This window comes from Crinia signifera, chromosome 5, assembly GCF_055691185.1.
Source record: "Crinia signifera chromosome 5, ASM5569118v1, whole genome shotgun sequence".
NCBI lineage: Eukaryota > Metazoa > Chordata > Amphibia > Anura > Myobatrachidae > Crinia > Crinia signifera.
This window is the reverse complement of record NC_139221.1, coordinates 52,269,991-52,296,197: the sequence shown is the minus strand read 5'-3', so window position 1 is coordinate 52,296,197 and position 26,207 is coordinate 52,269,991. Positions and strand designations below refer to the sequence as shown.

Below are 26,207 nucleotides of genomic sequence, written 5' to 3'. Positions count from 1 at the left end.
AGCTGCTTCCGAAGATATAGCCGGTTAAATGAGATAACTGGTTAAAGGGGAGGGGGGGGGGAGAGGTGGTTTTCTCTCCCCCTCACCATAGGCGTGCGCACAGGGGGTGCCGGGGGTGCACAGGCACCTCCGCACAATATCAGCACTTCCTAATAACCGGCAGTGGCAGTGCCCCCTCCCCCGGCCGCCTAGCAGTACCTGCGCTGGGCTGGGCTCCTTCAGCAGTCAGCAGGACCTCTCCCCCCCCTCCCCTTTAACCGTGATTGGGCCACGCCCCTGCCTTTTCCTGTGCCCGGGTGAACTAGTGCAGCTGCAGTAGTAGTGAAGTAGTGCAGCTGCAGGCCACCTAGCAGTACCTGCGCTGGGCTCCTTCAGCAGTCAGCAGGACTCGAGGTTTCAAAAGCGGGCGTGGCCACGGGGGGTCCGTTATTAGGCCACGCCCCTTCCTTTTCCTGTGCCCGGGTGAACTAGTGCAGCTGCAGTAGCCCTGTAGCCTACTGTTCTGTGTCAGGCTCACAGGATGGCTCCTAGCTGAAACCTGAAGGTAATGTATGCAGAGATTGGGGAGTGTGCCATTTATTGTGAGGGAGTGGGCTGTGTGTGAGAATGTAGTGAGGGGAACAGGGGGCCTGATTCAGGATCACTCACTAAGCATCAATCTTTTGCTGCCTAGCAAGCGGAACACCGCCCACGAATAACTGGGAAAACTGTACTGTCCCTGCTGTATTGTTACCTGCCTGGCTGATGCGGTGACCAGTGGTGCTGCTGATGGCTGCCTAGGCGCTGTACAGCTCGGCGGGTATTTGTTCCCTGTGTGATAACTGTGCTGTCTCTGCCTATATTGTTAACCACCCGGGGGTCCAGTGGTGCGGCTGATGGCTGAAAAAGGCACTGCGCAGCTCAGTGAATATATGTTCCCTGTGTCTATATCACCCAGGGTACATCTAGTGTATACATATAATACATACATTAGACACTATGCACTGTGTAATGTGACTATAGGTCACTACGTGCAAATATTCGTCACTGTGCTGTGTAATGTGACTATGGATCACTACGTGCGAATATTCATCACTGTGCTGTGTAATGTGACTATAGGTCACTACGTGCAAATATTCATCACTGTGCTGTGTAATGTGACTATAGGTCACTACGTGCGAATATTCGTCACTGTGCTGTGTAATGTGAATATGGGTCACTACGTGCGAATATTCATCACTGTGCTGTGTAATGTGACTATAGGTCACTACGTGCGAATATTCGTCACTGTGCTGTGTAATGTGAATATGGGTCACTACGTGCGAATATTGGTCACTGCACTCTGTATAATGTGAATATGGGTCACTGCGCACTGTATAATGTGAATATCTGTCACTACGCGCTGTGTAATGTGACTGTGGGTCACTGCGTGCTGTGTAATGAGAATATGGGTCACTATGTGCTGTGTCATGTGAATATGGGTCACTGCGCACTGTATAATGTGAATATCGGTCACTAAGGGCTGTGTAATGTGACTGTGGGTCACTGCGTGCTGTGTAATGTGAATATGGGTCACTGCGTAGTGTGTAAAGTGACTATAGGTCACTACGTGCGAATATTTGTCACTGTGCTGTGTAATGTAACTATGGGTCACTACGCACTGTGTAATGTGATTATGGGTCACTGCCAATGTTCCCTCTAATTTTACGAAGGCTTTGTGCAGAAAAAGATATTGGCTGTGCAACTTTGGAAGGAAATGTACATTTTTGTGCGTCACATAACGTATACAGGCCTAGGTTTCGAGTTCTGTTGAGTTAATAAAGCAATTTGAATGTTTACAGACTTCACACACCACACATATAGACTATAGCAGTGATTTTCAACCTTATTAAACTCGTGGTACACTAAAACAAGATTTTTGTGCGCTCAGTTGTAATGTCTGTGCGCGGGCTCGGCGAGTTGTGTGCGCGCGCACACGCGCACTTTAGAGGGAACACTGGTCACTGCATGCTGTGTAATGTGATTATGGGTCACTACATGCTGTGTAATGTGAATATGAGTCACCATGCAGCCATTTTCCCAGTGGTCTTTACCGCTGCTCTGCCGGACCGATGATGAGGTGAGTAGAATTAAATGGGTGAAGGGTGTACAGCGTGTGGGTCCCCCAGCGACACTTATGTGACATCATATGTAATACCCATTACAATGTGTGGTATAATATGTAATGGGCATTATGGCATGTGTCATAATGTGTACTGGGCATTCTGGCATAATGTACAATGGGCATCACGGTGTGAGGCGTAATGTGTAATGGGCATCACGGTGTGAGGAGTAATGGGCATAGAGGTCTGAGTCAATGTGTAAGGGGCATCATAGTGTGAGGTGTAATGTGTAATGGGCATCACAGTGTGAGGTGCAACATGTAATGGGCATCACAGTGTGAGGCGTAATATGTAATGGGCCTTACAGTTTGTGGCATAATGTGTAATGGGAATTACAGTGTTTGGTATAATGTGTATTGGGCATTACGGTGTGTGGCATAACGTGTGTTGGGCATAATGGCATGTGCAAAAAGAGAAAAAAGAGAAAGTACTCTCTGTTTTTGGGGGCACGCTTTTATACCACATGCATAATGGAATGTGGTATACTATGTAATCCCTATTATCCCTATTTTACAAAAATTTGTCAAGCCCTGGCATAATGTGCAATGTCAATTACTGTGTGTGGCATTATGTGTGATGGGCATTATGGTGTGTGGTATTATGTGAAATGGGCATTATGCTGGGTGGCATTATGTGGAATGGGCATTACTGTGTATTGCATTATGTGTGATAGGCATTATGTTGTGTGGCATTATGTGTAATGGGCATTATGGTGAGTGGCATTATGTGTATGGGCATTAGGGTGAGTGGCATTATGTGTAATGGGCATTAGGGTGTGTGGCATTATGTGTAATGGCCATTACTGTGTAAATTTTCGACGCGCACTGTCCCTGTTTCTGGTGTGTGTGATGGGAATAATTAATCCTGAAGCCCATATACATAAAAAAGTCACCTATTTAGTTTGCATTGATGCCCAGTAGGCAGTGATGGACACGCCCAGTAGGCTTTGATGGACACGCCCAGTAGGCGTGGTGAACACGCCCCTCCAATGGTGCACCCCCTAAGAAAATGGGCTGCGCACGCCTATGCCCCTCACCCCAGAAAATGCAGGGACTAGGCTGGTGTAAAAGTGGCCAACCTGGGAATGCATTTTCTGGTGAGAAAGGGGTATTCTGCAGTGCTCTGAATACAGCCAGGCTCTGCCACTGTCAGTGGCTATCACTTCTTCCTGGCGGCGGCTGTCCCTTATTTACCGGGAGCATGTATTCCCCCTTGGCATTGAACATGTAATCCCACATGGCAACGAGCATGGAACCTCTGGCAATGAGCATGGAACCCTTGGCAATGAGCATGTAGATAAACATCACTTATGTAGCATAATTTTTAATAGGCATTATGGTGTTTGGCATAATACATAATGGACATAATGGCGTGTAACTTAATGTGTAATGGACATTATGGTGTAAATGTTTAATGCACGCCTTTGGTGGACAATGTCCCTGTTTATGAAGCGTATTGTGAATTTTGGCTTAATCTGTGTGCCATTATGTGAATTCTGGCTCAATCCGTGTGGCATTCGGTGAATTTTGGCTCAATTCGTGTGTAATTATGTGAATTTTGGCTCATTCCATTTGGCATCATGTGTAAGGGAGAAGTATAATGGGGTCTGGTATATTGTTGCATAATGTGTAGAAGTTGCTTATGGTGTTGTAGACTACACTCAAGGACACACCCCTTTTGAGTGGCCACACCCCTTTTCCGGAGCGCGCCTTTGGCGCGCGCACAACTACATCCTTCACTTTTGTCGCCATGGTGGGCCTGCGTACTTTAAATACCAGGGCCTATTTTTAATCCCATTCCCACCCTCTCTCTGCCGCTCTCTTAGCATGTACACTGGCACCACTGACACCGCCCTCCCCCAACCCAAACCCTCTTTTATCATGGTGCCCCCCCTGTCATTTTATCCTGGATCCGCCCCTGCCACTGGCTGTGATGAAATCAGCCTTATCGGGGCTGGAGCTGATGTCACACACCCTCCCACACGCCTGGGCTTTCCCCGGACACGCCTGCAGTTATCTGGCACTCCCATAAAACGGTTGGTTACCACCCTCCAAACGCCGGCATCCTGTCAATCATCTTGTGAGCGGTCAGTGATTATAAAAAGTAGCAGGCCTTCATCGCAGTACGGCCACGCACATGCGTGCTGCAACCCATGCGCATGAGTCGTCTATCAATAATCGGCTGCGTTGTGAATTCGTATAGCAGCGATCAGGTCTGAATCAGGCCCATAGAGCGGTATACAGGCCCTTATTCAGATCTGATTGCAGCACAAATTTGTTCTCAAAATGGGCAAAACCATGCTGCACTGCAGATGGGGCAGATGTAACATGTGCAGAGCTAAATTTGGGTTGGGTGTGTTGAAACTGATCTATATTGCAGTGTCAAAATAATGCAGCCAGTATTTACCCTGCACAGAAACAAAATAACTCACACAAATCTAACTCTCTCTATACATGTTACATCTGCCCCACCTGCAGTGCACATGGTTTTGCCCATTTTGAGTGCAAATTTGTACTGCAATCTGATGTGAATAAGGGCCACCGGGCGGAGTAGAATACAGTGTGGTATATAGAGCAGGATTGGTACAATGCAGATACAGTGCAGATTAGATATAGAGTAGGATTCTTCCCGTACAGCGATGGGAAGGTCAGGCATCACAACCACCAACACCTTTGGACTCTAGTTGGAGGTTTGTGATCACATGTCTTCTTTAGTAGGCAGAGATGTTTGCTTGGCTTTGACAGGTGAAATCTCTTAAAATCTCTAAAGGGGGAGTAGGAGGGCTTGCATCGTCATGTGAAGTCGAACCACCAATCATGAATACAGGCCAGGGCCTTAACCGTTCCTTGCCACTCCGTGTCCTACATGGCACATTGGCAAGTTTACGTTTCTCCTCCAATGATCTTAATTTATTTTTTTGGGTCCTTTTTTTACTCAACTTTGGCTTTTTGGCTTTTACATGCCCTGTACTTTGACACAGGACATCGGCCTTGGCAGACGACATTGATGGCATACAGGGCAGCCATCAGAACTTGTGGGGCCTGGGACTGACAAAATAGGCAGGGTTCCCCCCACCGCCTATTGTTACACAAAATATTTTAGTCAGATATTTTGGCAGAACCAATAACCAGATAAAGCACCAGCCAATGAACTGTGTTTGAAAATGACATTTGGGAATTGATTGGCTGGTGCTTTTTCTCCTTTTTCACCCCACCACACCGGCTTCCTGTCAATCAAATAGGGACCACTTGCGATGAAAAATATCAGATTTTTGTTGCGGTTTGGCGACAGGCATGCGTACTGTGACTCGTATGCATTCACCATCACTGGATAATCAGTCGCTGTGCAAATTCGCACAACAGCGATCAAGTCTGAGTAACCCCCAATGTGCAGGGCATAATTGTGCAGGGTTTAATGTGCCGGGCGTAATGTGCGGGGTATCACGGCATACCTCCCAACATGGCCCATTCCAGCAGGGCCGAAATTCCCTGTTCCTGGACTTCCTTGCCAGTGGCAGAGGTGGGGCGGCAGCACAGTCCAATATTCAAATAAGGAAGCCACGTCTGCTTTCAGTCAGTCCCAGGCTGTGATATTTGATGTGAAAGTTGGTGTGGCTCCCCTATTTGAATGTGGGGATAAGCTACCGGTGCCTTATCGCCACATTATGTCACATCTAGTAACATACTGTACCTTCCAACATGACTCATTGCAGGAGGGACACATTTTCTCTGTTCCTGGACTTCCTTGTCAGTGGCAGTTGCAGCTGTGGGGCTGCAACTGCCACTGGCAAGGAAGTCCAGGAACAGAGCAGTTTTGTCCCTCCTGCAATGAGTCATGTTGGGAGGTATGTTACTGTATGCAACATAATGTGCGGGGCAATACTGTGCGGGGCATAATTTGTGGGACATAGGGCCTAATTCAGCACGGATTGCTAATCTAAGTAGATAGCCATCACCCAGACAGAACCCACCCCGTGCAAATCTGCAAGATAATTTGCAAAACTACCACAGATCGCTATCCTCCGAAACCATCAAAAGGATTTTAGCCATCTGTGAACATGTGAATAGCTCTGGGGCTTCACAGAGTGATGATGTCACAGAGTGATGACGTCACAGAGCGATGATGTCACAGAGCGATGATGTCACAATGCACTACTGATCACATAGTCTGAGCTGTTTGGCTTTGGGCTCATATCTTCACAAGAACTGGATGAAGGAAGAAGTTCTCCGTGAAGATGGGCTGTTGTCTTAGCAAGTGCTGTGATGACGATGATGATGTGCAGTGCGCTGCACCTGCAAGATCCCAGAATGCCGATGTCTGCGATAGAGACGGCGATTTCACAATTGAAGATCAGGGATATATCTTATGGAAGATCATTTCCTCACGACCGGCGTTTAGCCACAGAAGGAGAAGATGGCTCAAGCGCCATAGGTTTACACCTAGACTGACCCCCATATCTGAGAAGGAGGAGGAGCTGGAGGTGTCCGATGTGGAACACGATGACACCGGAGGAGAAAGTGTTGGCCCAGGGAGCGGCACAGTGGCGCCTGGCACCGGGCACACAGAACTGGAGGGATTTGACCCCTATAACAACATAATGTTGATGCTTATGCTATCCTGGCTAATCAGACTGTATATATATATCCGCACTGCTGCAGATCGGCGGTGAGATGGACAGTGTATACCTTCGTGTATTTTTGTATATATTTGTATATATTTGTATATATTCGTATATATTTGTATATATTTGTATATATGGAAATTTGTAAATATTGTACATAATTATAGATATGATATTTATCTATCTATCTATCTATCTATCTATCTATCTATAGATAACCAAATTACAATAAAACCTTGTACAATAACAGTCCGTGCAAGATCCCAGAATGCCGATGTCTGCGATAGAGACGGCGATTTCACAATTGAAGATCAGGGATATATCTTATGGAAGATCATTTCCTCACGACCGGCGTTTAGCCACAGAAGGAGAAGATGGCTCAAGCGCCATAGGTTTACACCTAGACTGACCCCCATATCTGAGAAGGAGGAGGAGCTGGAGGTGTCCGATGTGGAACACGATGACACCGGAGGAGAAAGTGTTGGCCCAGGGAGCGGCACAGTGGCGCCTGGCACCGGGCACACAGAACTGGAGGGATTTGACCCCTATAACAACATAATGTTGATGCTTATGCTATCCTGGCCAATCAGACTGTATATATATATCTGCACTGCTGCAGATCGGCGGTGAGATGGACAGTGTATACCTTTGTGTATTTTTGTATATATTTGTATATATTCGTATATATTCGTATATATTTGTATATATTTGTATATATGTAAATTTGTAAAACCTATACAATACAATAAAACCTTGTACAATAACAGTCCGTGCGTAGTAGTACGTTTATTTATAAGGCGCCACAAAGTGTCCGCAGCGCCGTACATAGCAAACAAAAAAAAAACAAATTACAAGGTAACGTACAGGGTGTGTTGAAAGATACAGTATAAATAGGGGTATAGCTGGTAGAACTAAAATCAGCATCAGTTCAGAAGTAGGTGTCAAAATTGTCAAGGAGACTGAATATGAAGTAGAGGAAGGGAAGAACAGGACAGGAGCACAGGTGAGGTAATGAGGTAGGGTGAGTACGTGAGGAAGGAGGGCCCTGCTCATAAGAGTTAACATACTAAAAATAGGTGGGTGGACGAACGAAATACAATAGGATAAGTAGGAACGGAGGGGAACGGAGGCAGGATAGGAGGATCAAAAGAGGTTAGGAGGAGGGATAGGCTAGTCGAAAAAAGTGGGTTTTGAGGGAGCGCTTGAAGGAGGTAAGGGAATCAGATAGCCTGATGGGTGGCGGGAGGTTGTTCCAGTGCAGGGGGGCAGCGCGAGAGAAATCTTGGACACGGGAGTGGGAGGAGGTGATTAGGTGAGAGGTCAGTCGGCGGTCAGCGATGGAGCGAAGAGGACGGGAGGGAGTGTGGATAGAGATCAGTGAAGAGAGGTAGGGAGCTGTGGAGGAGGAGAGAGCCTTGTAGGTGGTGGTGAGGAGTTTAAAGAGAACTCGGAAAGGAATGGGGAGCCAGTGAAGAGATAAACAGAGGGGGGAGGTGGAGGTAGAGCGGCGGGAGAGGAAGATGAGCCTAGCAGCAGCGTTAAGAATGGATTGGAGAGGTGCGAGGCGGGTGAGAGGTAGCCCAGAGAGAAGGATGTTGCAGTAGTCAAGGCGGGAGATGACAAGAGAGTGAATGAGAATTTTGGTCGCGTCAGTGGAGAGGAATGGTCTGATGCGTGAGATGTTGCGTAGGTGAAAGCGGCAAGATTGTGAGAGAGCACGAATGTGGGGGGTGAAAGAGAGGGAGGAGTCAATGATGACACCGAGGCAGCGCGTTTGGTCGGTGGACGTGATCTCGGTTTCACCAATGCTGATGGAGATAGTGGGAGAAGAGGGGATGTTCGGGGGATGGAAGATTAGAAGTTCAGTTTTAGCCATGTTTAGTTTCAGGAAGCGTTGGGTCATCCAGGCTGAGATGGCCGTGAGGCATTCGGAGACCTTGGACAGGAGTGATGGGGATAAGACGGGGGAGGAGAGATAGATTAGGGTATCATCAGCATAAAGGTGGTAATGGAAACCATAGGAGCTGATGAGGGTGCCCAGAGAGGTGGTGTAGAGGGAGAAGAGGAGAGGGCCAAGGACTGACCCTTGGGGAACACCGACTGGCTGGGGGGTAGTAGGAGAGGAGGAGCTCGGAGTGGAGACGGAGAAGGAGCGATCGGAGAGGTATGAGGTGAACCAGGAGAAGACCGTGCCAGTGATGCCAAAGGAGCGGAGGGTGTTGATCAGGAGAGGGTGGTCAACAGTGTCAAAGGCAGCCGACTGATCAAGCTGGATGAGGATAGAGAAGAGGCCTTTGGATTTAGCCGATAGTAGATCGTTAGTGACTTTGGTCAGGGCAGTTTCAGTGGAATGTAAAGGGCGGAACCCGGATTGGAGGGGGTCTAGAATGGAGTTAGCAGTAAGGTGGCTTAGGAGACGATTATAGGTCAGACATTCTAGGAGTTTGGAGGCAAAAGGGAGGAGGGAGATGGGCCTGTAGTTGGATGGAGAGTTGGGGTCCAGATTTGTTTTTTTGAGAATTGGGGAGACAAGAGCGTGTTTGAAGGAGGAAGGGAAGATCCCAGAGGATAGGGAAAGATTAAAGAGGTGAGCCAGGTGAGAGCAGACTGATGGACTGAGACGACGGATAATATTGGAGAGGATAGGATCGAGCGGGCAGGTGGAGGGAGAAGCGGATTGAAGGATAGAGTGGACTTCAGCAGCAGTGGTGGGGTAAAATGAGGACAGGGGTTGGAAGGAGGGGAGTGGAGATGTAGGAGGGGAGGAGGGAGAGGGTGAGGTCATGGCAGCAGTGATGGCAGTCCTGAGAGAGGAGATTTTGGTTGAAAAGTAGGTAGAAAAATCAGCGGCTACGATGGAGGACGGAAGAGCTGGAGGAGGGGGGGAGAGCAAGGAGTTGAAGGTGGCGAAGAGTAAGCGGGGATTGGATGATTGGGAAAGGATGAGGGACTTAAAGTAGTATTCCTTGGCCAGAGCAAGGGCAGAGCTGAAGGAGGAAAGAATGAATTTGAAATGGAGATAATCCGCAAGGGAGCGTGATTTCTTCTAGAAGCGCTCAGCAGTGCGAAAGCACTTTTTAAGGAATCGGGTGATAGGTGAGTGCCACGGTTGGGGGTTGGAGCATCGAATGGGGATAGAGGAGGGAGGGCAGGCAGAGTCCAATGCCGAAGATAGGGTGTCATTATAGAGGGAGGCAGCGAGGTTCGGGCAGGACATGAGGGCGATTGGGGCGAGAAGAGGACACAGCGTGTTTGAGAAGGCAGCAAGATCAAGTGTGTTGACGTTATGCCGTGCGACAATGCGCTTGGGAGGGGGGGTGGGAGAGGGGGAAGCAGGGAGGGAGAAGGAGATGAGGTGATGGTCAGAAAGAGGAAAAGCTGAGATAGTGTAGTCAGTAAGGGAACAAGAGCGAGAGAAGACGAGATCGAGGGAGTGTCCTTGGATGTGGGTGGGAGAGGTGTGATGCATGCGTGTGATGTGTGTGACACAACCCTGGCGCACGCGCTGCTGGCGCACTCCTACACAGACACACATCCAGCAAGTGTTGCTAATTTATATAGCCAGCAATTGTGTTGATTTCATTAACGCCTTTTACAGCCGCACAATGTGACATAAAGGCTCCGACTCAGCCGCACAGTGTTATAGTTATTGGTACTGATAACCGCGATGCCATAAGACGCTGTTAATGCTGAACACAATCCTGCTACATACAACATGTAAAGAGATCATGTGTAACAAGGTGTAACATCCCCCTACTGTACAGTACTCATACCTGGGAGAAGCTCGGAGAGAGGAGTTCAAGCAGGGCTGGACAAAGCTTCGTTTTGGGGGTGGGGCGAGGCTGGTGTCACCAAGCCCCACCCCCCACGACCGGCAGCCACATTAATTATCGGGTCCGTGGATGGGGGAAGGGGTTAAAATGACGCAAAATGCCGTGATTCCTGTCATTTTAGCCCCACCCCCTCTCCGCGGACCCGCAAAATTCGGACATTTTTACCGCAGGTAAGGGGGGAGCAGGGGCTGTTGCTACAATGCGGGAGACTTGCCCACCTTCCCTGGGGGCCGGGAGGGGGACCAGATTTGCGGGACCCGATTTGTGGGACCCTCCCGGCCATTCCGGGAGGGTAGGCAAGTATGACATTACTGTAGGTATAACATTTCACCCCAGAGGTCTGTGCCCTGTATAATAGATAACCATGGTCACATCTCCCCGGCCACTGTTACAGTGTTCCTCAATAACATACAGTGTCACACTCAGATCAGTCATTACTTTTTGCTGTCATTTCTGCCTATGTCTGGGTCTGTTGGAGGGGCCTGAGTCCTGCTCCCCCCTCCTCCGCTGCACGGAGAGTGGAAACCAACTGCCACTGCAACAGCCTCTCTCCCCAGATCAGCACACGCTGCTCAGTACTATGGGCCTAATTCAGGTTGGCTCACAAAAGCAGAATCTCTCTCTAATGGGAAAAACCATATGCACTGCAGGTGGGGCAGATGTAACATGTGCAGAGAGAATTACATTTGGGTGGGGTGTGTTCAATCTGAAATCTAAATTGCAGAGTAAAAATAAAGCAGCCAGTATTTACTCTGCACAGAAACAAAATATCTCACCCAAATCGACCTTTCTGGGAATGTTTCATCAGCCCCACCTGCAGTGTACATGGATTTGTCCATGAAAGGAGTTTGCTTTTGCAAACCAACCTGAATCACCCCCTATGTACTGAGCTGGGGAGAGAGGCACAAATCTAACTCTCTCTGCACATATTACATCTGCCCCACATGCAGTGCAGCATGGTTTTGCCCATTTTGAGAACAAATTTGGGTACTTATGTAGTATCTGGGCACCCGATTTAGAAATCGGGTCGGATCGGGCACATCGTATCGCATCGCATGCGACCAAATCGGATGCGATGCGATGGACCCGATTTTTCCATAGGATTCAATGTTAAAACGGTCTGAGTCCATTTTAACATAGAATTCAATGGGAAAAAGGGGTCCTGTTCCTTGCCCCACTATCCAAGTGGGCATGGAGTTGGATATAAACCTGTGGCGAGCGTAGCGAGCCACCGAGCCCGAAGCGTGGCGAGCGGACACAGAATACTTTTTTTTAAATCTGTGTCCCCTTGCGGGGCTCGCTTCGCTCGCCACGCTTCGGGCTCGGTGGCTCGCTACGCTCGCCACAGGTTTATATCCAACTCCATGCCCACTTGGATAGTGGGGCAAGGAACAGGACCCCTTTTTTCCCATTGAATTCTATGTTAAAGTGGACTCAGACCATTTTAACATTGAATCCTATGGAAAAATCGGGTCCATTGCATCGCATCGCATGGTCGCATGCGATGCGATGCGATTATCGCGTCGCATCGCGTTGATTGTATGCCTTAAGTTAAGGCATACAATCAAAAAATCGGGCGCCCAGATAGTACATAAGTACACAAATTTGTCCTGCAATTGGGTCTGAATTAGGCCCTGTATTTGTCCAATGAGTAGACAATCCTATCCAATGATCCAATACAAATCTGTTGGACAGGACAGGATCCCCAGCAGCCAATGGTACACATCGGTGTATGTACAGCATCACTGGTCTATCAGCAAGTGGAGAATAATGTGTATAACTGACCACGGTCCCACAGCCAGATACACCTCCAGGTATGGGGAAGAGGTGACAATGTGGCCGGTGTATAGATCTGGGGGTGTATGGCTCGGAATATGAGGGTATATGGGGGTAATATGGGGGTTTATAGTGGTTTATAGAGGTGTATGGCAGTATATGGGGGTGTATGGGGGTATATGGGATCTCCTGCCATAATATAACATTGCGTAGAACCACTTCCAGCCACTGTGACCACCAGGAGTTTATAGAATGCAGGGAAGACCTCAGTAAGACACAGGCATGAAGTAGCCTAGTGTGTCATACTCTATGGGGGTTATTCGGGTTGATTCGCAGCCTTGCGAGTCCACCAAACCCCGCCCGGCGAACGCACGCCCCCCCCCCCCCCCCCCCCCGCGCCGCCCCAGCAAAGTGCGGCTTCGCCCGCACAGCAGCGAATGGATGTTTTGCATAAACATCCATTCGCTTTGCTGGGGTGTCCGCCCACATCATTCGATGGTCACCGACCATTGAATGATGTTTAGCGTGCACGCATATATAAGTGACTTTTCAGTTGCGTATATATGCGTGCACGCTGGCGTGATATGGGCGGGCAGCTGACATCCGGTGATGTCAGCTACCCGGCCCACACACCCGCGTCACTGCCTCATTACCATGAGAACGCCCAGCATTCTCATGGAAACACCCATGGAACGCTGGGCGTTCCCATATGGTAATGGGGCAGCCCGGCGCTCCCCGCCCATCTCCGCCCCCCCTCGCTGCCATGGGTGCGTGCACCTAGCGACCCGAAAGGTCGCCGTGGTGCACGCACCATGCGCCTACACATGCGCAGAAACACGCCTGCGCATGCGCAGACGCACAACATCGGTACTGCGTGCGAATGCGCGCAGTACCGATGCAATCTGAATAAGGCCCAATGTGCTTTACACTGGCCACGTGCAGCGGATCCAGGTAATCATTCAGGGACAAAATAAAGATTATAGATGCAAGGTGCAAAAAGCGCTGTAACCTTATTCTGTTTATATCATGTCAATATTTCACCAGAAAATATACATTATAGTAGTGGTGTAAGTTCGTCACAGTTGCCCGGAGGCAAGATATATATTGGTGCCCCCACACATACACACACCCTTATATAATATGTGTCTGTTCTGAAATATATGTGTTTTATATACACACACACACATATACTGTATATATATATATATACAGGGGCGGATTGGCCCACCAGGTAACCAGGCCATTTCCCGGTGGGCCGGCCCAAATCTTTTAAAAAAAGGTCCGGCAGCACTCGCCCCTGGGCGGGAAGCGAGCGCAGAACTTTGCCCAAATCAAACATGCCCCCTGGAGGGCTGCTGCGCATGCGCACACAGCACCTCCCAGACTCCCAGCTGCCTGATTCAAGATCCCCGCGGGAGTGGCATATACAGGGACACTGGATGCCGGAAGGAAGCCGCCTCAGATGAGCCGTTCCCCTAAACCTCCCCCCCGGCACGCATCACTATCGCCGGCAGCCCCCCCCTTCCCCCCCCCCCCGGCGCTCATCCCCATCGCCGCTACCCCCGGCGCTCCTCACCATCGCCGCTACCCCCCGCTCCCGGGACGGTTTTGGGAGCCAATCCGCCCCTTCATATATATATATATAATAGATTCTTGCTAAGTAGCAAAGCTGCAAGCAGCAGAGTCACAGAGTAAGTGGGCCAGCAACACCAAATTAAATCATATATGGCTCCTTTAATGTAACATCAGCCAGAAGTATCCAACAAAAACATTCCCCTTGCTTGAATGGGGATAGTAAGTACAACAGTCAACGATACCGTTTCGGTGTCCACAACACCTTCATCCTGAACTACTCAACTAGTAAATGACACAGCCTGGCTATATATAGGGCGGCACAATCTAGCTCAACCCTAAACAACAGATCAAACACACCTGTAAGAAGTCATGAAACATTACCTGCAAGCCGCTCACGATTATCACTCTCTTTGCGGAAGTCCATATATGGATCTTCCGTTATTGCGCACAGGGATTGCTTCCCTGGGCGTATAAATCCTGTGACACGCAGCGTGATCTAGCGTGACACGCATCGCGTCATCACGTCCGTCGGGGTCCAGGAAGCAGACGGGAGCATGTACTACAGCTCCATACGTCTGACCCGCGGCGTGAGACGCATGACGCTGCCCACCAATGCGGAAGCGGCTGTAATCAGCGTGTATTACCTGTCAGCCGTATTATACACATGGGGCAATTTCTTTAAGAGAGATCTAACCAGATAACGGTCTGCAGAAAATGTGTTAATTAGAAAATAAAGTTACATGACAATACTGAAGAAATAATGCAAAAAAAATGAAAAATAGTGAAAAATAGTAAAAATAAGATAAAAATAAAAATATAAAAATGAAAATAATAATAAAAAAGAGACAATGGGTGATATTTAATAGGATGAGAGATTCAGAAAGTGAGAGATTTTTAAAGCGGCAATCATTTACACTGCAAAACCAGTTTGATTTTGCAGTGTAAATGATTGCCGCTTTAAAAAAACCTGGAGATTTCATACCAAATCTCTCACTTTCTGAATCTCTCATCCTATTAAATGTCACCCAATAACTCCAAAATTCTCTATAATGCAGATAAGGGTCAAAAAAGGCCAAAAAATGTCAAAATAAGAAAAAAATCAGTGAAGACAGAAAAAATGTGGTCAGAAAAAAATTGACTGATCCACTAGAGATGGGGAGATGTTGCAAAAATCAGACTATGGGGGCAAAGGTATAGAAAAAAGCCTAAATAAATGGGGACATGGTGAATTCCTCATTCAAACCCAGTGGAGAGAGGGTCTTTAATTTGTATATCCAACGGTTCTCTTTTTGTAGTAACAGTCTATGCCTGTCACCGCCTCTTCGTAATGGTGGTACGTGGTCCAGTGGGATAAACTTAAAAGTCTTTCATCAGGTGTTTTTCCCTGGCAAAATGTCTTGCTACTGGAGGTGTATCTTTGTCCACTTTAAACAGTGCTTTCTTGATTGACGATCTGTAAAGCGCAATTCTTTCTTTAACCATACGAATAGGTTTTACAGATGTAAAGTTTTTTACAGGGGCAGAGTATAGCATAGATGACGTATTTGCTCTCACAATCAAGACGATGGTTAATTTTATATTGGACTTGCGTTTCAGGATGAATAAATGATTCACCCGTATGCAGATGGGCACAGTTTACGCACTTCATGCATCTAAATGCGCCATTCCGAAGTTGGAGCCAGCTGGAGCCCGGATTCTTTATAGGGCTGATGTCCGAGTACGTTACCCTATCTTTAATATTTTTGCTCCTTTTATAGCAAAATTGTGGCGGTTCCTGGCATGATGGGCCTAGAATGGGATCTGTGCTGATGATCTTCCAATTTTTTTGAGTGGCTTCCCGTATAATGGGTGAGAAAGTGGAAAAGGTGCTAGAAAAAGTAACTTTAGGTTGGTTTTCACTCTTCTTTTCCTGCGTCAGCAGATCTTCACGACGGAGCTCCAAACATTTTTGGATAGCGGTTGTCACTTCATATTTCTCATAGCCACATTCAATAAATTTGGTGCCCATGGTGTGCAAAGCCTCACTTAACTCATCTTGCTCCGATGTTATTCGTACAACTCTTAGGAGCTGGGAGTATGGTAGCCCCTTCTTGGGGAGTTGGCGGTGAAAGCTTGAGGATAATAGCATGGTGTTTTTATCCGCGCTTTTACGAAGAAGTTTGGTGGTAAATCGTCCATTTTGTATACCGATGGTCACATCCAGAAAGTCAATGGATACAGGACTGCTGTTACAGGTGAACCTTATTAGTCCTGGTAAACTATTGAGGTGTTTGACGAAATTCTCCAATGTCTCCTGATCTCCCATCCAAACGAGGAATAAGTCGTCAATATATCGCATAAATAATGCGATATATGGTGAGAATACAGGATTGTTCATAATATGCTCAAGTTCATACCTGTGCATGTACAGGTTGGCATAGGCTGGGGCCATATTGTAGTAGAAGGCATTCATAAGTAGAAGGCATTATTGAACAAAAAATATTTTTTTTTTTTAGAATTAACCACATCAGTTGTAGCAGGTACTCAACTGGGGGACCCTTGTAGTTAGAGTTGTTGGTGATCATCTCTCGAGTGGCAGCTATCCCTTCGTCATTCATTATGTTGGTATATAAGCTGCTCACGAGCGTCACTAGTAAGCAACCAGTGGGCGGTACTCCAAACTGTTTTAATTTGACAAGAAAGTCTGGTCTTTAATGTAGTAAGGCATAGCCCACTTACTCTGTGACTCTGCTGCTTGCAGCTTTGCTACTTAGCAAGAATCTATTGTTTATTTTTTGACCGGCACCCTGCATTTTCTTATACATCAATGAGTGCGATTTTTCAAGACTTTCTATATATAGAGAGAGAGAGAGAGAGAGAGAGAGAGAGAGAGAGTGAGAGAGAGTGAGAGAACACCTATATATTTCAGAACTCAACTACAGAAGGGATATGGATGGCTTTCAATTAACTAATTTAAACTAGCAGGGGAGGAGAGGTGCCCCCTTGGGAGCAGGAGCCCGGCAGCAGATGACTCCATTGCCTCCCAGACTTCTGCCCCTGCATTATAGTATTCAAAAGGAGAACACACTGCAATGTAATAAAAGTGGCTGCAAAAGTTCTCAGATTGCTGAGAGCCGGTGACTAATGAACAAAATAAAGATGGATTTAAATAAATGAGTTCCTGTTACATGTGAGGAAATGACACAAACACACACACACACGTGTACACATCCCTGTATATCTCACATAACAGCTGCGCCATCACCAAGGGTAACATACCAACTCTCAGGCAGCAATAAAGGCCAATGTTACTTTCCCTTCAATGTCACCAACATAGATAGAAGCGCACAGATCCCTCCACCAGTAACTTTTCCCTTCTGTACCTGCTCCTCATGGGGCTGATTCAGACCTGATTGCACATGTGATTAGTAAGCCGCCACCCCCCACAGTGTAATTCCGCCCTTCACAAACCTGCAAATAGGTAGCGAAGATGTCGCAGACCAGCAAAAAGCTGCAGATCCATTTGCAGCTCACTCACCGTGGAAAGATCTCACCGCTGTGTGCAGGCTGTGCGTAGCCCTGGACTTACCCACTGGCCAGTGGCGGATTCAGGGGGAGGGGGCACCTGGGCACGTGCCCCCCTCTGTCATTTCATTTTGTAGCTGAGGTCCAGGGCTTTCCAACGAGCCCAGCCCCGTGTCTCTAGCCCCCCGGGAACTCGAGATATCGCCTGGCAAAGCTGTAACGTTTTTTCCCCATAGGATAATATGGGACCCTTCAATTCGGACCCCCACCCGGTTCCGACGGCTGCCAGTTCCGGCCCCGGCATCACAGAAGCTTGTGGTTGATCTCATTCAATTCCAATCGCTGGGCCTTCAAAATGTTACCAGGCTGGTCCATATCGGTCAATTGGTTCCAGAGATATTGCGCGTAAACCAATTTTTTTATTTTTGAAATGTAATTTCATGGCTGTTCATGTTATTTGAGGGCAGATTACTCTGGAACCAAACGTTTCAGTTTTACTGGACCAAAATCATTCAAAGCCCACTCAAAAGTTCTTCAATATGATACTTGTCTCATGTAAATGGGTCAGCTGCTTCCGAAGATATAGCCGGTTAAATGAGATAACTGGTTAAAGGGGAGGGGGGGGGGGAGAGGTGGTTTTCTCTCCCCCTCACCATAGGCGTGCGCACAGGGGGTGCCGGGGGTGCACAGGCACCTCCGCACAATATCAGCACTTCCTAATAACCGGCAGTGGCAGTGCCCCCTCCCCCGGCCGCCTAGCAGTACCTGCGCTGGGCTGGGCTCCTTCAGCAGTCAGCAGGACCTCTCCCCCCCCTCCCCTTTAACCGTGATTGGGCCACGCCCCTGCCTTTTCCTGTGCCCGGTTGAACTAGTGCAGCTGCAGTAGTAGTGAAGTATTGCAGCTGCAGGCCACCTAGCAGTACCTGCGCTGGGCTGGCCTGGGCTCCTTCAGCAGTCAGCAGGACTCTAGGTTTCAAAAGCGGGCGTGGCCACGGGGGGGTCCGTTATTAGGCCACGCCCCTTCCTTTTCCTGTGCCCGGGTGAACTAGTGCAGCTGCAGTAGCCCTGTAGCCTACTGTTCTGTGTCAGGCTCACAGGATTGCTCCTGGCTGAAACCTGAAGGTAATGTATGCAGAGATTGAGGAGTGTGCCATTTATTGTGAGGGAGTGGGCTGTGTGTGAGAATGTAGTGAGGGGAACAGGGGGCCTGATTCAGGATCACTCACTAAGCATCAATCTTTTGCTGCCTAGCAAGCGGAACACCGCCCACGAATAACTGGGAAAACTGTACTGGTGCTGCTGATGGCTGCCTAGGCGCTGTACAGCTCAGCGGGTATTTGTTCCCTGTGTGATAACTGTGCTGTCTCTGCCTATATTGTTAACCACCCGGGGGTCCAGTGGTGCGGCTGATGGCTGAAAAAGGCACTGCGCAGCTCAGTGAATATATGTTCCCTGTGTCTATATCACCCAGGGTACATCTAGTGTATACATATAATACATACATTAGTCACTATGCACTGTGTAATGTGACTATAGGTCACTACGTGCAAATATTCGTCACTGTGCTGTGTAATGTGACTATGGATCACTACGTGCGAATATTCATCACTGTGCTGTGTAATGTGACTATAGGTCACTACGTGCGAATATTCATCACTGTGCTGTGTAATGTGACTATAGGTCACTACGTGCAAATATTCATCACTGTGCTGTGTAATGTGACTATAGGTCACTACGTGCGAATATTCGTCACTGTGCTGTGTAATGTGAATATGGGTCACTACGTGCGAATATTCATCACTGTGCTGTGTAATGTGACTAAAGGTCACTACGTGCGAATATTCGTCACTGTGCTGTGTAATGTGAATATGGGTCACTACGTGCGAATATTGGTCACTGCACTCTGTATAATGTGAATATGGGTCACTGCGCACTGTATAATGTGAATATCTGTCACTATGCGCTGTGTAATGTGACTGTGGGTCACTGCGTGCTGTGTAATGTGAATATGGGTCACTGCGTACTGTGTAAAGTGACTATAGGTCACTACGTGCGAATATTTGTCACTGTGCTGTGTAATGTAACTATGGGTCACTACGCACTGTGTAATGTGATTATGGGTCACTACATGCTGTGTAATGTGAATATGGGTCACCATGCAGCCATTTTCCCAGTGGTCTTTACCGCTGCTCTGCCGGACCGATGATGAGGTGAGTAGAATTAAATGGGTGAAGGGTGTACAGCGTGTGGGTCCCCCAGCGACACTTATGTGACATCATATGTAATAGCCATTACAATGTGTGGTATAATATGTAATGGGCATTATGGCATGTGTCATAATGTGTACTGGGCATTCTGGCATAATGTACAATGGGCATAACGGTGTGAGGCGTAATGTGTAATGGGCATCACGGTGTGAGGAGTAATGGGCATAGTGGTCTGAGTCAATGTGTAAGGGGCATCATAGTGTGAGGTGTAATGTGTAATGGGCATCATAGTGTGAGGTGCAACATGTAATGGGCATCACAGTGTGAGGCGTAATATGTAATGGGCCTTACAGTTTGTGGCATAATGTGTAATGGGAATTACAGTGTTTGGTATAATGTGTATTGGGCATTACGGTGTGTGGCATAACGTGTGTTGGGCATAATGGCATGTGGTATTCTATGTAATCCCTATTATCCCTATTTTACAAAAATTTGTCAAGCCCTGGCATAATGTGCAATGTCAATTACTGTGTGTGGCATTATGTGTGATGGGCATTATGGTGTGTGGTATTATGTGAAATGGGCATTATGCTGGGTGGCATTATGTGGAATGGGCATTACTGTGTATTGCATTATGTGTGATAGGCATTATGTTGTGTGGCATTATGTGTAATGGGCATTATGGTGAGTGGCATTATGTGTATGGGCATTAGGGTGAGTGGCATTATGTGTGATGGGCATTATGGTGTGTGGTATTATGTGAAATGGGCATTATGCTGGGTGGCATTATGTGGAATGGGCATTACTGTGTATTGCATTATGTGTGATAGGCATTATGTTGTGTGGCATTATGTGTAATGGGCATTATGGTGAGTGGCATTATGTGTATGGGCATTAGGGTGAGTGGCATTATGTGTAATGGGCATTAGGGTGTGTGGCATTATGTGTAATGGCCATTACTGTGTAAATTTTCGACGCGCACTGTCCCTGTTTCTGGTGTGTGTGATGGGAATAATTAATCCTGAAGCCCATATACATAAAAAAGTCACCTATTTAGTTTGCATTGATGCCCAGTAGGCAGTGATGGACACGCCCAGTAGGCTTTGATGGACACGCCCAGTAGGCGTGGTGAACACGCCCCTCCAATGGTGCACCCCCTAAGAAAATGGGCTGCGCACGCCTATGCCCCTCACCCCAGAAAATGCAGGGACTAGGCTGGTGTAAAAGGGGCCAACCTGGGAATGCATTTTCTGGTGAGAAAGGGGTATTCTGCAGTGCTCTGAATACAGCCAGGCTCTGCCACTGTCAGTGGCTATCACTTCTGCCTGGCGGCAGCTGTCCCCCATTTACCGTGAGCATGTATTCCCCCTTGGCATTGAACATGTAATCCCACATGGCAACGAGCATGGAACCTCTGGCAATGAGCATGGAACCCTTGGCAATGAGCATGTAGATAAGCATCACTTATGTAGCATAATTTTTAATAGGCATTATGGTGTTTGGCATAATACATAATGGACATAATGGCGTGTAACTTAATGTGTAATGGACATTATGGTGTAAATGTTTAATGCACGCCTTTGGTGGACAATGTCCCTGTTTATGAAGCGTATTGTGAATTTTGGCTTAATCTGTGTGCCATTATGTGAATTCTGGCTCAATCCGTGTGGCATTCGGTGAATTTTGGCTCAATCCGTGTGTAATTATGTGAATTTTGGCTCATTCCATTTGGCATCATGTGTAAGGGGGAAGTATAATGGGGTCTGGTATATTGTTGCATAATGTGTAGAAGTTGTTTATGGTGTTGTAGACTACACTCAAGGACACACCCCTGTTGAGTGGCCACACCCCTTTTCCGGAGCGTGCCTTCGGCGCGCGCACAACTACATCCTTCACTTTTGTCGCCATGGTGGGCCTGCGTACTTTAAATACCAGGGCCTATTTTTAATCCCATTCCCACCCTCTCTCTGCCGCTCTCTTAGCATGTACACCACTGACACCGCCCTCCCCCAACTCAAACCCTCTTTTATCATGGTGCCCCCCCTGTCATTTTATCCTGGATCCGCCCCTGCATCTGGCCCCCGGTAAGGTGATTACGGCTACATTCCCATGCCGCAACACACTGGGCAATAGCAGAAATAGGACATTTTTATCTGTTTTAGGCACTAATGTAACAGTTCATAAGTAAAACTTATATGCTATGGCAGTGATTTTCAACCTTTTTACCTTGCGGCACGCTAAAAAGGATTGTAAAATTGCCAAGGCACACCATGAGATCCCCACAGGGCAAAACACATTGGCACCCACAGGAAAAACAAACAAACCTATTAGCTCTCATATAAAAAACAATCACAATGGTCCCCACAGGTAACAAAAATAAAACATTGGCCCTTTCCATGAAAAGAAGAGACCAGTAAATAACAGTTGAACTGGTGGTGGTTGAAAAACACTGCTAAGGGATCATTATCTATTTCATGTAGAGTCCTTATCATACAGCCATATAAACATTAAGTCAAGTGTGAGGAGCATAAGGACCATAATACAATTACCTTACCTCTTCTGAGCGGGTGCCGGACGGCTCCCTGACAGTCGGGATTCCGGCAGTCATTACTCTGACGTCAGAATCCCGACTTCTCCCTCGTTGGGGTCCACGACCCCCATAGCGGGAGAATAAAATAGTGGCGAGCGCATCGAGCCCGCAAGGGGCTTTACTGCGCTCCCCCCGCTGTGCAGTTGGGATTCCGACGTCGGAGTAATGACTGTCGGAATATGTGGGTTTCACTGCCCTGGAGTAAAAAGCTGCTCAATTTTTTAAAATAGTAAAATATGAAACGGGGGGAATGAGCGCTATTAGAGATAGATAAAAAGGTATAGAATAAAGAAATAAAGGATGAAAAACACCTGAAAAAGTAAAATGCGGGTTATTTGTAATGTTTACAGCTCCTTTGAGCTGTTGTAGTATGTCCGTGGTGTGCGCTAATTCTTTCCCTACCTCTAAGTCCCGGAGTCTGGTGTCGCTGGTACTAGGAGCTCCGTGCGTGACTGTTTGCTAGTCGTGCCGCACTTCTCCTCTATACCGTCAGGTGCTGGGATGCCGGGACGTGCCGGGGCCGGGTGAGGACGGTATGGAGGTAGACACGATGTGCCTGATGGAATAGCCGCACGCTTCTTCTCCTTTCCCGTCGTCCGTACTTCTCCCTCTCTGCGGCAGCTGATGTGAAAGCTGTGCTGGGACCAATCTTCCGTCCTGAGGGGGGGGGCACACTTGGGGATCCACGGATAGCCTATTCAACGCGTTTCATGCCTTTGGGCACTTTTCCAGATTCCGGGACTTAGAGGTAGGGAAAGAATTAGCGCACACCACGGACATACTACAACAGCTCAAAGGAGCTGTAAACATGACAAATAACCCGCATTTTACTTTTTCAGGTGTTTTTCATCCTTTATTTCTTTATTCTATACCTTTTTATCTATCTCTAATAGCGCTCATTCCCCCCGTTTTATAATGACTGTCGGAAACCCGGCTGTCGGTGTGTTATACCACACCCTTCTGAGCAATCTGTCTTGGTCAGTGTTCTCGAGTGAGAACACTGGCCCTGACCGGCGATTAAGTAGATTAATATCCCGCATGTTGGGGCCGAGCATCACTATTACTATGGCCCCTACACGTGGAGCCGATCTAGTGAGAACGCTTAGAAAATGCCCCCGTGTGTAGGCCCCTTTACACAAACCTATCCACAGGCCGCATGGTCCCCAATAATTAACATGATGAATATTCCCCTAGGAGTACTTTTTAAAATCTATAAAAGTTTAAGATTAAATGTATCAGGAAAATGAATATAAGCCTTGTAAATGTTCCATATATATCAGTAGACAGGACCTAGGATCACACAATTTCTCTGAAAACAGTGTTTGCACTTAGGAAATATTCCATGGCGGTAATCCTGTCCTCTGCACTAAACCTCCCTGGACACGGTGAACCACATTGCTTTCCAGGAATTTATACACTACTGTAGCATCACTTAAATGGAAACTACAGATGTGTCCTCATACGGTACACCTAGCCTTCTTTTATGCCATGTGGCAGGAAAAGCATGGCGTGGCTCAGACGCTCAGTCACAGGTAGCATTGAACTTTTGGCACGTTAGTTATATATTCAGTACATAACTGGGGGCTGTACACACTCTGTGGTGTCGAACAAGGGTTTGGGACTCCCAAAATCAAATAGTAACTTTCAGCCGGTGCCTTCACAATGGGTGCATACAGTAGACTTGAGGTGCAGCACTCAGTGACCATTACTGACTTAAAAAATCACACAGAGGGCCAGATTCTCTAAGCTTCAAAAGTGATAAAATGGAGAGTGATAAACAGCCAGCCAATCACCTCCTGTCTGACATTTTTCAAACACAGGACCAGATTCTCTAAGCTTCAAAAGTGATAAAATGGAGAATGATGAACAGCCAGCCAATCAGCTCCTGCCTGACATTTTTCAAACACAGTCTGTGACATGACAGGCAGGAGCTGATTGGCTGGCTGTTTATCACTCTCCATTTTATCACTTTTGAAGCTTTGAAGTAGAGAAGCAGAGAATCTGGCCCACTGTCTGTTACTTGGCAGGTAAGAGATGATTGGCTGGCTGTTTATCACTCTCCATTTTATCACTTTTGAAGCTTAGAGAATCTAGCCCTGTCAGTCTGTGATATATATCAACATTTCAAATGTTCAACATTTGTCTTCAGGATACACAGTTACAAAATAGAAATCACATACCTTTAGACAAACGCATACAGGGGAATCAGTGTGCACGGACGGGATGGGACACCCGCCATTTCACTGGGGGAGTGATGTCATCAGAGCACGTCGGCTAAGCAGAGCACTGATGGTTGGATACTATCACCATGGTGACGTTTATATTGTGCTAGAAAAAAAACCGCATATAGACAGTATTCACATTATAGTCGTTGCTATTACAAAAAGGAGAATAATATAACACTAATTATGCATAAACAAGCACATTAGAAAAACTAGGCATATTCCAAAAGGGGAATTCATTTAAAAACCGACAGAAAAAATTCTCATTGAGCCCTTTAGGTGCTATAACATCTAGCCTAGGAATCCAGCAGGATTCAAGATGGAGTAGTTTTTTTTGCACGATCCCCACCTCTAATAGAGAATGGGACAGAGTCAATCTTCCTGTATCTTAAACTGCTCAAAGGATGTCGACATTCCACAAAATGACGTGCGACTGGTTGGTCGCTACGTCCACAAATCAGTGAACAGTCCAATGTGTATGGTGTTTAGGTTACCATAGCAATAACTTGCTGTTTTCAGAAACAAAATAAAGTTATTTTTGTGAGCTCGAAGTTTGATGATAGTGTAACAAGTTGAAAACAAGTGCCTCACAGTATACACACTGGGCGATTTTTCCCAGCATGTATGGATAGCAATGATGGGGAAAATCGCTGGACTGAAAATTGCTCAGTGCATACACACTGAGCAATTTTCGCCAATTTTAGAGATTTTCCCAGGGGGTGAAAGACTTTTCATAACAAGACGCTATGGAAAGGGGTGTACGGCTCAGCGACCAGACTTCTCACCGAATTTGCACGCACTAAGCGTATACACATGCACAGGAATGCTGCTGCGCATATGCAAAACATTAGGGGTTATTCTAGTCCATTCTTTCTGACAAAATCCTTCTTAGATGGACAAAACCATGTGCACTGCGGGTGGGGCAGATGTAACTTGTGCAGAGAGAATTAGATTTGGGTGGGGTTTTTCTTCAAAGTGAGATCTATATTGAAGTGTAAAATCATGCAGTCAGTATTTTCCCTGCACAGAAACAAAATAACTCACCCAAATCTAATTCTCTCTGCACATGTTACATCTGCCCCCCTGCAGTGCACATGGTTTTGTCCATCTAAGAAGGATTTTGTCAGAAAGAATGAACTAGAATAAACCATTGTTCCCTGTACGAATTCACCCCCGAGCGAATGAACCAGAATAAGGCCCAGAGTTTTAGTCACATATTTTCTTTATTTCACTATCTATTTTGTTTTTACATTTCACCTAGATGATGGATAGGTTTTAATAAAAATATTAGAGGTTACATTTTAGGATCTTTAATAAGGTATTAAGTGGACCCATGCAACTACAGTACTTACACTTTTCTGCGTGTTGAGGTTATCAATTGACAAATTGTTAATATTTTTGCCACTAGATGGTGCCCTAATACTTGCCAGTGTTTAATACTCTGAGTGCAGAAAATGCATGATCCAAACCTGCACAAATAATGAGAAAAATAGTGAGAGGTCAGTATGTCTTTCCTTATGTAATTGTGATGGAAAGCATTTTTAAACTCATATACTGTAGTTCTAACAGGACAAGTCAAACCCATGAGTGTTGTGACAGAAATACCTGTAAAGTTGCGAGCAGGGCCCTCCTACCTCCATGTCTGACTTACTACCCAGATTGTTTTATCACCGTTGTTTCCAATTGTATACATGGAACGGAAGATGCTATATAAGAAACTGTAAATAAATAAGTACTT

At 46.9% G+C, this 26,207-nt stretch overlaps 1 protein-coding gene across 3 annotated transcripts in view; it reads left to right on the top strand.

The window, feature by feature from the left end:
- Positions 1–26,207, top strand: part of CPA6 (carboxypeptidase A6) — a 186,391-nt gene that overhangs the window by 87,194 nt on the left and 72,990 nt on the right. The window contains exon 1 of one of the 3 annotated variants that reach the window (XM_083186229.1): positions 18,490–18,572. The exons of the other annotated variants lie outside the window; for them this stretch is intronic. The gene's annotated coding sequence lies outside the window, so the exon portion shown is untranslated. Of the gene's footprint in view, positions 1–18,489; positions 18,573–26,207 lie in introns of those variants that run through there. 3 annotated transcript variants of the gene reach the window in all.